This window comes from Cajanus cajan, chromosome 10 (assembly GCF_000230855.2).
Source record: "Cajanus cajan strain Asha chromosome 10, NIPB_CcT2T_4, whole genome shotgun sequence".
Lineage (NCBI taxonomy): Eukaryota > Viridiplantae > Streptophyta > Magnoliopsida > Fabales > Fabaceae > Cajanus > Cajanus cajan.
The window spans coordinates 1,948,905-1,962,747 of record NC_138526.1 but is presented as its reverse complement, the minus strand read 5'-3'; the positions used below and the strand labels follow the sequence as shown (position 1 = coordinate 1,962,747).

General features: G+C 29.7%; 1 long non-coding RNA gene across 1 annotated transcript; it reads right to left on the bottom strand.

The window, feature by feature from the left end:
* Positions 1 to 5,024: 5,024 nt before the first annotated feature.
* On the bottom strand, positions 5,025 to 11,962 carry LOC145952706 (uncharacterized). Its single transcript, XR_014430227.1, has 3 exons — positions 11,616 to 11,962; positions 8,380 to 9,151; positions 5,025 to 8,285 (listed from the first exon to the last, which is right to left on the bottom strand). It is a non-coding gene; the product is annotated as an uncharacterized LOC145952706 (long non-coding RNA).
* Between the last annotated feature and the right edge of the window lie 1,881 nt (positions 11,963 to 13,843).

Here is a 13,843-nt window from a genome sequence, read left to right as displayed (position 1 = left end):
GCTGTTATTTATTTATTTATTTATATATTTGCAACTGTAGAAGTTTGATATTAACGAAGCAACCGTTGTCTGTGGGACTACGGCAGATTTGTATGCCATTAAGTTAGCGAGGTATGCTTGTTAAATGTAATTGTCATTTAACAGTGTAAATGAGTGTAATATGATAATCCATTTGTCTTAACTCCAAGTGTGTGGTTCAGCGATAGAGGTTGATCCACGCTTAAGCAAGGTCAGGTGTTCGAATCCTGCTTTGTGTATGCAGCTGCGTTAAATCTTGGGGTCAGCTATCCTATCCTTTGAGGTGCTTCTAACGTAACGAGGAGATTAGTCACTGCTATCCCACCCTTTGAGGTGTCTCCCTCGTAGCGAGGAGATTAGTTACTGCTATCGGCGGTGAATATTCCATGTACGAACCCAAAAAAAAAAAAAAAAAAAATCCATTTGTCTTATATACAGGTAACTATAATTAGTTTAGGTATCTCTGTTACTGCATTAATTCTTTGAAACTTTTAATTTCAAATTAACCGTTTAAATAATTGAAACGTCAACAAATTTATCTTTATGAAGATTAAAGTTGTGGCAAGATAGATTATTCCTTTGCATCAAATTAAAAGAATTAATTTACGGAAGAAAACAAAAGCCTGCAGAATTATTTATCTATACTAATAACAAAAAGGATATATTTCATTTAGTGTTCACTTTTATCTTCTCGATTTTACTCTTAATAATTATACATGATTTTTAATAATCATGCAAACTATTAGGATAAAGTTGCTATTTTCTCTATTTTTTAAAAGGGAGGCCCGAAGTAATTTTTTTCTCAAGAAGTTTGGAAGTAACAACTAACAATGCACTTATGCAGTCTATTATCTGTGGGCCTATGTCTCATTTGGATGCAATAAAGTTTGCAAAGGATGTTTGTTTGAATGTCATGGGTAATTGAAGTAGGAAGACTCTGTAAAACATCATCGTCACTTAAGAGTGTAAATTGGTATAATCATAATCTTTTGTCTTATATAATATATGAACAGCAAGTTCGACTCTCCAATTAGTATAATCACGATAAGAACTATTTTTTTACTCTATTTATTATCACAAGAGAGAAGAGAAAGAGGTATAATGTGTTTCTATTTTTTTTAAAATAAAAAATAATATAATAGGTGATTATTTAAAAGAGTAAGAGAAATTTAAGTGAGAAGTTTACTAGAGAAATTTATAGTACAGTAGAAAGAAAAAAAAAAGAATTAAATAAAGAAATAGAAAATGTGGTTATAGAAACAAAATAATCTAAGAGATGTGTATAACAAAAGAATAGCTCATTTATTATTAATATAGATTAACAATAATTTATCCAAATAATTATTCTCATGATGTTGGTCTGAGTACAACTTGATTCAAAATTCTTAAAGGAAGTTTCATATTGGAATTTTGTGAATGAAAAGAAGTATAAGTAGGAGGAGAATTTTCCTTAAAATAATTAGTTAGATTTTTTAGCAAATATTAGTTACCAATAAAATAGGGATCTAATTTTTTTATTCTGATAAAATAATAAAAAAATTGTTTAAGATGATTTTAAAAATAATAATTCACCATTTTATACTAATAAAATGGTGTCCTGTTTTTTTTTTTTTAAAGTTGTTTTTAAGGAATAAAATAAGTTATTTCCGATACTGCATTAATTCTTTTAAATTTTTAATTTCAAATCGTTTAAATAATGCGTTGGTTTCCACAAATTTAAAGGACAAGATTTTCCTCTTGCATTAAAACTACTGTTGACTTGGGACAGAAAAGGTGTGTCAAAAAAGATTTCAGATAACATTATGATCATTTGAAATTTGTCACATCAATGTCATTAGAAATATTAGTAAATTAAACCCAAAACTAAAACAAGAAAGTAAACAGAGTTAATTAAGGTATGGCCTATCATCATAGTTGTAATGGGAATGTAGAAGCAGAGGCAAAAGCTGAAAGAGACACAAGAAATAGTCCTACCTACGGGTTTAGGCTAAAGATGCTGAATCTGACCCATATATTATGCTCCTTTTCTGATCGTTTGGGCCTTTGGATTATGAGATATTTCGTTGGGTTCAATTGTATTGAGCGTAAAGCACTCCAAACAGTTTTTCTTAAAACAATCCTGTGCATTATTCGACTTTTTTTTTTTAATATACTGTTTTTTATTTATTTATTTAAATAACTCAAAGTGAAATATATTTACCTAAATATACCACTTAGTTTTTTAGGTGAGAAATCGGTTGCTGGGTAACCGATTTCTCAAAGGGATTTTTCCAAAATTTTGAAAAATCCCTTTGAGAAATCGGTTACTGGTAACCGATTTCTCAAAGGCCCTTTTTTTTTTTCGTTTTCTGGTTTTGTTTTTTGTTTTTTTTTTATTTTTAATTTTTTTTTTCCAGATTTGTAATTTTATTTTTTTAGTTTTTCAGTTTTATATTTTAAGTTATTTTAAATTTTTTTGTTAATTGTAAATAAAATAATTTAGTTAAGTTTTTAGAATAAGAATAAATAATAAAATAATTATTAAATAAATAAATAATGAAATAAATATGAATTTAAATTAATAAAAAAAGACAAATTTTTTATTTAAAATGATAGTAAACAAAATACAATATTTGGAAGGTTTGATGACATTTTAAGCTTGGTGACTTGAACTCCCTTGACGATAAGGACATTTCTTCTTTGAGTGACCTACATTTCTGCAGAGAGAACACTTTCTTGGTTGCCCTGGTTCAACCATATCCATTTCAGTGCGTATTCTGGATGACTTTGGACGACCTTTTTTATTTCTAATGTTTTCCGGATTTGGTATGATTTGCGGTTCTTCACAATCTGGCCAATAAGATTCATTAGGCAGTTCACCAAATAATTCGTTATACAAATTTGAAACATATTGTAATGTGTATACCGGGTCTATGTAAGATTTATAATCATGGTGAACATGCTTACATGCAACAACAACATGGGAGCATGGCATGTGTAGCTTTTGGAATTTTCCACAGTCACACCAGTTGTCATGTAGTCTAACCGTGAAAGTTCCAGTAGGTCGTGTTTCCCTTGAGTTAATGGTCTCTTGCACCAAGAAACGTGTACTGTGACGATCAAATTCGAGGACATGATGACTATTAGCCTTTGATTCTGCATCTCTCATGGCCCTATTCATTATTTCCGTATAAACTTGGCCAGCCCTAAGTTTGGCATCGACTTCCTTCCCCCTTTGGATGAATAAGGCATTACATCTCTTATAAGTCGACATGATGATTGCAGAAATTGGCAAATTTCTTGTTTTTTAAGAATGGAGTTAATTGCCTCAGCCAAGTTGGTAGTCATGTGTCCCCATCGTCGACCACCGTCCCATGCAAGAGTCCATTGTTCTTTTGGTATGGTGTTGAGTCATTCAATTACACCTTCGGTTTCTGGTTCGCTCCTTAGCGTGTTGTAGTAGTAATTGAATCTTGGCTCAGTCATCCCATAAGCTGTGAAATCAGATTAGGAAAAAATGAACAATTTAGTAATGTTGAAATATGGTGAAACAAATTAAAGTAATTAATGATGCTAAGTACATACCCATATTGATGATTAATTTTTTCCGTTCTGTATTCTTGAAATGCCTCATGAAGTTTTGAGCTATATGGCGAATACAAAATACATGCACTGAATTCTCGGGTGTCCAACCACTGCCTTGTCTAGCGTAGGCATTTTTGATAGACTCGTGCCTGTCCGAAATTAAGCAAAGGCCATCTTGAGGGCAAACATGTCTTTTGAGATAATGTAGAAAGAAAAACCATGCTTTTGCTGTTTCACCCTCAACAATTGCAAAGGCAATTGGAAAGATTTTGTTGTTACCGTCTTGAGCCACGGCCACAAGGAGAGTTCCTTTGTATTTTCCATACAAGAATGTGCCATCAACTTGAACAATGGGTTTGCAGTATTTGAACCCATCGATACAAGGTTTAAATGTCCAAAATACTCTATGGAATTGAACATAATGATGAACTATCTCACCTTGTTGGTTGTATAGTGGCCTTGTTTGCTTCTCAACAACAAATCCATTCAGAAATCCTCTCATGGCACTAAGCAACTTGGGTAAATCATGGTAAGGATTGTTCCCAGTTACCATGTAAGTCTTCAATTGCCTTTTGCTTTGCCATCCAAGCTTTGCGGTATGAGATCGTGTACCCTTCAGCTCTGCTTGTTTGGCACATTTGTATAGAGAATTGTGTAGGGCAATCTATCCATCCTCAAAGAAAATGGGTGGATGTTCTTTGCTTCTACAGTCTTGGGCTTGGTATAGAATGCCCTTCATCCAACCAAGAGTCCAACGGGATATTACATTTCCGCTAGCATCAAGGTATGGATTAATTTTTATGCCACTTTAATACATCGAACAAGTAAAATATTTAACCTAAAATTTTATAATTGTACAAATGTTTTAGTTGGTCAGGAAGAGGGCTAAGATTTTCAGGGACGCCCCATGGAGACTTACTAGGCTACAGATTAAAATATGACAACATGAACCACAACGAGGTAATACAATGTAAACTTCTCTCAAACATACTCTTTTTTACATCGAACGAGTAAAATATTTAACCTTTTTCTTTTACAGTTTCTATGGATGCCATATAGGGAATTTCAGTCCTCATTGCCACCACGTGCTTATAAGGATTCTAGAATATGGACTGCTTGTACTGCTTTAACTTCATTTACAGTTGTAGTCCAATTGCAATTTGGCTTATGGCAACCAATCCCCAACGAAGCTCATAATCTTGATAAAATGCACGACATAGACATGAGAGGACATAGTGACACCAACTGGGCTAAAAAACATGCAAACTGGATTTCCATTTGGAAAGACAGACGCAAACATGTTATTTTTGGGGAACCACTTCAGGGGCCTCTCCAACACACTTCAGAGTATTTACAATGGTTTCGTGCTAATTCTAAATTATTTCTTTGTAGCCAGTATTCTTCATCTCATGCATCCACTTCTAGTACGCAACTCCCAACAACAACTGCAACAACATTCCCAATGGGTGGAGATAATCACCCACCTTATAGTGTGGAACAACATCCTCAGTCTTATCCATCATTTCATACACACCATGAACAATTCATGTACACACCACCATCAACAACAACTCCAACATCGGACTTCATGAGCAATCTTTTCGGCGTCGACGTACACACGCCACAAAGTGCATATAATTACATGCAAAGCATGAATTTCCCTTCATTTTCGTCTTATCACTCTGAGGTCGGTGGAAGTGGTTCGTCAAATCCAGTCACTGATACTGTTAATATACAACATGACGAGTACCAGGTTGAACCACAACAACCACGCATTGTTCGTCGAAACCCAACAAGGAACCGACAACCTCCGAGGTGTGGAACAAGTGGTCATAGACATCATTAAAGTTGGATTCTAGTTTATTGCATTATAATTCTGTTGTTGTTCTTTTTTATTCGATCTCCTATTTTATTGTTGTATTTTGTTTTTATTTCAACTTGTTCATCTCAATTAATGTTGTTTTTATCTAAAGTTGTCATTTATCATAATATTTTCTTTTTCTAAATATTCTATTTAAATTTAATTTTATTCATTAAATTTAATTTTAAATACATTTTTATAATCTAAATTTAAAATAATAACTAAATTAATTATTTTAAATTTCATTATAATTTTTTTTAAAATCTATATATTTTAAACTGAAAAACTAAAAAAGAAATTATAAATCTGGAAAAAAAAAACTTTAAAATAAATAAAATAAAAAAATGGCCTTTGAGAAATCGGTTACTGGGTAAATAATTTTTTTATCACATTTTAAATAAGCAATAATTTTTTTTAAATAGCCTATAATAATAATAGTAATAATAATAATATTATTATGTATGCATATACATGTTTTTAAGAAATAAATTAATTATAAATAATAAAATTAAAATGAAAAATATACAAAAAAAAAATTGTAAGAGGGTTTAAGATTGTCACCTCAATCGCCTTGTGACAGTCACAACCTTGATGATGTCATAGACTTCATCTATTTTAATTTTGTCTTAATACATGTCGCAACATATATTTAATAATAAAATAAATTTTTAAGTGAAGTATAATATATATCGACACGAATGTACATCTTTAACAAGGAGTTGTTTTAATTCAACAAACAATTTCGAATTTAAATATAAGGTATATAATTGTATTAAATATTTAAAGAAAGAACTTTATTACTCATAATGATTCAACCACATTCGAACAAGATTACCTTCAAGTAAAAAATACCCATGATCTAGAAAAAAGGTAATATATTCATGTTATGTTTAATGATGAATTTTTTAATTATGTTATACATTCATGTTACGTAAAAGTATTTAAAATATATATTATTTATTAATTATTTAATAGTTTAATAAAAAAATTAATTATCAGATTATTAATGAATATAATAAATTATCGCCTTCAATAAAATTTATTTTGGCTCATATTAACACATATTTTATTAATTATTTTGTGTATATATATATATATATATTAATAAATTAGTTAATTATTAAGTCATAATAATTAAATTTTAAAAATTAATTTCTAGGGTGATATTTATATTAAATAATTTAATTAATTATATATTTAGAAATATTAAATAAGCTAATTGATTTTTTTTCACAATAAGTTAAATTAATTATAGAATAACTCACTCAAAAAGTGTCACATGGTGTCATAATAGGTGACACTCCTATTGTGGTGTCACATGTTGTTTGATTGACACTTTCAGGCAATGCTTCTTCATATAGATGTGTCTTAGTCTATTTTATTTAATGAGAATTTCTATCGTACCGTAACATTTTGGGAGGGTTTTAGAAATGTTGTTTAACTTTTTGCTACATCATCAATTTTCAACTGCATCATCATTTTGCATTTGTATATTTCAATTTGGTTCTTGATTTATTTTATTGAAAAATCACATTTTTCTATTTTTGGAAACCCTAACTTAAACATATGCACTTGCAATTGAAATTTCTATATCATTATTTTCTCTTGTTATTTATGTTATCACGCGAATTTGGTGCTTATTATTTTTTCTTCCATTGCTCATGTTCTTGAGACATTTGGTGTGGTTTTTGAGATAATGTGTGGAAGGAAGGCTCTTGATTTGTCTTCATTCGGATCAACAAGGGTATACTTGATCACAGATTGGCATGGTCACTAGTGAAGACTGGGAAGATGCATTGGATGGTTCCTTGGTGAAGGATGAGAACTTTCCTAGGTAAAATCCTAAGAGCATAATGGAGAGGTTCTCGTTGGTGGGAATTCTGTGCTCTCATGTGATGGTTGCTTCGAGGCGAACAATTGTTGATGCTTTGAAGATGTTGGATTTGGTGCCAGTAGTATAATATTTATGAATTTAATCTCATGCTTTTCCACCTAAAAGAAAAATATTACAATTTTAACACTATTATCAAAAAACTTATGGAATAAAATGGAAACTTTACTACTTAAGTACACTTCTACATTAGCAATGAGTAAAACTTACTAGTTTGACCATCATTTTTCATGACTTCTTGAAGCAACCCAAAATAAGATGTGTCATTATTATCAACTCGCAGTCCATGATAATATTGAAACAATATGTTTTGAAATGTAACATACAAAGGATTAACACAAAAGAAACAAAGAAAAAGTCATCAAAGATAAAATCTCATTAACAAATTAACAACTTGCAGTGCTTGTGATAAAATAGGAACTTGGGTTTCGTGATGATAAAAAGGAACTCTGACAATGTTAAATAAGTTCGCTAGTCCTTAGCTTGAAGCAACATACCTATATGTTGGGAATTGCATTTAGGGTACCATAGGATGTACCATAGGCTACATTGGGGTACCATATGATATATTGGGGTTAACATAGGTTGCACTTGGGACATAAGAGGGTGACCTCCACTAGAACAAACAACTTGTTTGATTGTACAATTTTGATAAAATTATTAATTATTGTTAAGACTTGTATATAACCATTTCTCAACATGCACATTACGACAATCATTACTTATAAGGGATTTATGTGTCAACTTTTTTTTCGTTTTTTTTGTTTGTTGCAACAACTACTAGATCTCCCTTTCTATAGACAAACAATCTGTTACTTACAACCAAAGATAAAAATAATGAAATTGAAATAAAAATAAAACTTAATCTACTTTGTTAATATGGCTTCTAGGCTTAGTTGAAATTACATGGTGATGACCCTTGCTTACACTTGATGTCATTATTTTTTCATCCTACAAAAATAAAGAAATTCATCTCATTTCTTACACAAATGAAACAAATACTCAATTAAAATAAAATTATAATTACTGTTAACAAGAAACTTACACTATCACCTGCAATGTTGGATTTAGAAGATTCTGATTGATATAACTTATCATCATTCATACTCTTATCATTTGTACCAACACACACTGGACATGTCTTAACATTGTGTTTTATGCTGGTACAATTTAAACAGTCTTGACCTCTTCATACCAATCTTACTCTTTTTTAGAGCACCTTTAGTATTAACTACATTGGGATCACAAAAGTCCTTTCCTGATGGGTTTGGTGTGTCAATAGAATCCTCTAATCTCTCATACTTATCAATGAGCTTCAATATGTCATTCATGACCTCATTGTGTAGTCCTTTCTTTTTTGAAGCTATTTTGCAAAACTTTGTACAAGCACCACAATATGCCCTAAACCGAGCAAGCTCCATCACATCAGAATCTACTCTCTTGGATGAATCTAATGACACAAAATCAATCTTAGCCTTTTTAGTCCATCATGTCAAAATGAGACTATCTGGAATACGGTCCACATGCTCCTCTTTCATGGCACAAAAAATATGAGAACAAGGAATTTCACGTGACTCAAAATATCTACATTCACAATAAAATATTAACCTTGAAGTATCATAAACAACTTTTGTTTCAACATTACAATAACAATACTTAGTCAAATTCAAGATCAATTGGTCCTCATTTACTACTTTCCTAATAACAATTAGCGTACTAAACAATACAACCTACTATTTAACTTCTATAAAAATCTTTGCGGTGTAGATCTTTGCAGCAGGCTTCTCAATCTCATGGAGATGTCGTCAATATAGGATCTGAATATAGAGACTCAAAGTTAGCAACCAATTAATTGTTTCTATATTCTTTCAAAGCTTGTTCAAAATTATGTATAAATTAAAAAATGCTGCATTTTTTCCTAACATATGTCTTCATGATTAAATTAATAGCTTCACATTGAAAAGTAATACGTATACGACCAATAAATATATATCATACAAGTACAGTGGTCCATGATGATCTATTCTCATACATTTTGGAAATCCATTTGTTCTCCACAAGTTCGTGCTACTCAATTATCTTCATCCCAAAATCTTCTAATTCCTCCATAGTGAAATTCGAATACATTACTTTCTTGAAATCCATAAAAAATGGAGAACTCTTAACATTTTCACATGCATTTTTATGCAAGTGACAAGCACATAGTTGATGACATGTATCTAGAAAAACATGCTTTATAGCCTCCCTCATTGCCTCATCCCAATCTGTCACAACTGTTTTGGGATGTTTATTTCCCATTGCTTTTAAAAATGATTTTAAGACCTATTTATATGTGTCAATGGTTTCATCTGACACCAAAGCACAACCAAATATGACAATTTTTTAGTGATGATTACATCTAGAAAAAATTACCAAAAAATAATTATACTTGTTTTTCCTATATGTCGCGTCAAATGCAAGAATGTCACCGAAACATAAAAAATTAGATTTGTTGCATCCATCTACCCAAAAGAAGTCGCTTCAATCTACCATCACTATTAGTTGCAAATTTTGCGTATAACATAAGATCATTGTTGGCCTTCCCACAAAGATAACTTAAGTCAGCAACAACATCTTCATCTTTAATCTTGCCACGTATTTGACTATCAAAATAGTCATATAAATCTTTCTTAGTAAAACCAACACTAGCATATCCAATCTTTTGAGCCACCATGTACCCCATTATATGACAAGTTTTGGTACCATATGAATGTAAGCTATCAACTTGAGCTTTATCTACATCCATTAATACATGGTAAGTTGGGAACAAGTGCTTTTTGTTTCTCAAATGTTGTCTATTACATACAAATTGTCGCATTATCACTTTCCCATTAACATTACGTTTCACTTCATCTTTTCTTACTACAAAATCATGACATTTTGCATATTTCTCATAAAAGTCATATGTTTCCTCTTCACTTCCAAACTCTAGTCCATATATCTCATCAGTCGTCAAGTTTGTAATTCTTTTAAATTTACCTTCTCTTATGTTCATATTTTCATTCACATTCTGATCATACTATATTATGATACATATTATTACTTTCATCTGATTCTTTAGAGGAAACAAAATGCTTAACATCCCCATCATTGCTTAAATTAACCGCCAACAAATCATCAAAGTTATCCATCAAATGTAAAGTTTATTCTCCGTTGTTTGAAAACTATTAAAATCTATCACCTATCAAAAACCCATAACTATTAGGTGTTTAATGCATATAGTATGTAAACAAAACTGTACTATGTACGCATTGTATTACAATTTGTTGAATCTGGCCATGAATTCATGACTATATTTCCCCAAAAGATGATAACTATTATTTCAATCTTGTTTCTCATCCTAGTTCTCTTTTATTGCCACAAAAGTAATACAACATTTATAATAAAAGGAAAAAATGTTATTAAAACCATCAATGTAGCTTGCATTAAATGATGCATTCTCCAAGCACAAACTGAAATACAAACATTTCACAAAGAACCATCATTCTAGAAATAAATTAGAAAAAAATTTAATTAGTCCTCAACGAATTCTCAACACAACCAATAAATTATTTTTTAGAATGAAAATAATAAGAAGATGAAAATTTGCATGCTCAATGATGCTTAGCATGATGAAGAGGTTTATATATATAATTCTAATTCTATATATGCGCCTTTTAAAATGTCATGCATGTCATCGAATTAGAAACTTCACAATTTTAGGGCCCAATTTTGCAACACTAATGATTTAACATGTTATATAATACTGCATTCAAATTTTCCAATCATCATGAACATAGCATACATTTGGCAATTGTTCTACCTGTGTGTACATACATATATTACATTCATGCTCTAGATTAAGTATTTCTTTATTGAACCCAAAATACCTCAATTAAAAAAAATGTGTTATTTTAGTAAAAGAGTAACAATGTCAATGCAGTATTAATATATAACATGTTATAATAAAAGATAGAGAAATAGAGAGAAATGTAAACCATAAGATTCAAGCATGACGATTCAAACAGGGTGAATAAATAGAGAAGTGCTTTGAGTTTTATAATATTTGCAATTTCTATTATTGGTTTGATTCCATTTTAATTTAAAAATTAAAAAATTTGAACCTATTAAATGAATTGGTTGGAACCTGTCCAATTAACATGAAATTTGGTGAAGAATTAATTTGACTACAAGAAAATCATGGTCATGGACAAGCGATGCTTGAAACGCTGTTGTTGTATTCATTAAACTTGAAAGACTTACATTTTCTTTCACGACGGAAAAGGAACATCCTATTGCATAAATACGTGAGACAACCACGAAGGAGGAGAGATGATCTCCTTCCGCACGTTCCAAACCTCCATGAATCTTTGATCAAATTTTCATGTATAAACTTCTTCCTCAAACAAAACCTAACTAAAGCCCCAACAATAAGAAACGAAAAATCTCGCACGTTCCAAACCTCCATGGATCTTTGAACAAATTTGCATGTACAAATTTAAACTTCTTCCTCAAACAAAACCGAATCGAGCCTCAACAAGAAGAAATGAAAAATCTAATTATTTTTTATTTTAAAAACATTAATAAGAACTTAAAAATAAATAATATAAAAATTTAAATAAAAGATAAAATTTATTTAAAAGGCTGACATGTCATTTAAAGGATGTGTACAAACACACCAGATATAATATCAAAACCCTTCATTTATTGAGGGTATTATAGCAACCCCCTTATTTTATTTTATTATTTTTATAAAATTATATTTTTGTTAAATTGATTAAATAAATTTGATGGATTTTTTTTTATTTTCTAATTATTTATCTTAAAATTTTTAAATATCATTTTCACTTGTATTAATTTTAATCTTGTTTCAATAATCTATTTTTTTCTGTTAGTTTCACATTATTTTTGTTATTATTTATTTCTATAAAATTATATATTTTTTAAAATAATTTATGGTATACTTTTTATTTGTTATAATCTTGTTTGAATAACTTATTTTCATTTATTTTCGGTTAGTTTCATACTATTTTTGTTATTATTGATTTCTATAAAATTATATTTTTTAGAATAATTTATGATATAATTTTTTATTTTTTATTAATTGTTCATATTCTTTTTTTTTACTGTATTTTAGTATGTTCTCTAACTAAATATTTGTTATATATAACTAAAATTTATTAAAAATCATATATATAAATAAATATTATATTTAAATATATTTTATATTTAAATTTTGTATTAATAAATATTTTTAAAATATAAATTATATTTTAAATTTAAAATAAACATTTATATATTGTTGTATAATTTTTTTTACTTAATGATAATTTATTTTAAAATATTAAATTAATTATAAATAAATATGATAAATAAAAAATTAAATTAGATAAAAGATTATAAAATTTTCCAAAACACTTTCATGGAAGCATAATTTCTAAAAATATTTTTATGTAAGATAATTGTTTGTATTTAATATATAGGAATTTATTAATTTTCATTTATTAAAATACATTGACGTTGTCATATAAGGTGTGCTCAATTTATTTCTTTGTTATATATATTTTAACCTTGTTATTATTTATGATGATTTTTTAGTATAGAAAAACTTTTTTTCCTACCAAATGCTCCTTTCTATAAAACAAATCCCTATAAGTTCATGGGAATAGGGGATGAAAAGTTTTTTGAGGGAGGGGTTAGAGACAAATAATCTTGATAGCTTTCCTCACCCTTTGGAATGTAAACTCATACTTGATCTTCCCAAAATGGATGACCTCATGAGGGTTCTAAGGAGTTAGTATTCATTTTGGATGAGATTATGTGCCTCTACAACTAATGAAGCATGTTGTGAAGGAGCTCTTTAAAGACTCTATTGCCAACGAGAAGTTTTTGGTGCCTATAATCGACAAACCAATTTCATTCCTTGAAAACATAAGAGGGATTGTCGTAATAGATGATCATCAAAGAAATTAAGCGTTGAAGGTGTGAAGAAAATAAAAGCAATTGACCTAGCTATAGCTCCTTCCTATTCAAAGGACGAGTTATTAGGTTCATATTTAGTGTAAGATGGGGGTGGTTTAGTGTAAGACACGTTTAAATCAAAATTTGGTTGAGAAGGATAGTACCTATCAGAGTAAAAGTTGGGTTAAGACTATTATAATTATCTTTAGCAAAAAATATCATTTAGACGTCTTCTTCGTCTTTAAGGAGCATTGACCCATAGTTAACATAAGAATCTCCAACGGATATAGACTAGCGGAAATAAACATCAACAACTATTTGGGTAGGGGCAATTTGGATTCATCGTTAAATCTTATGTTTCAACTCTTCTAACGATAAGACTCGTCTCATCACTATCCTTGTTGGTTGAAGGGATTTATACAATGTCCTTACTTTTTTTTGTCAATAATCATGTCACCATTATAGTACACAAATATTTTCTCTCTCTTAGAACTGGCCATAATTTTGTCAATCATTTGCAAAGATTATAT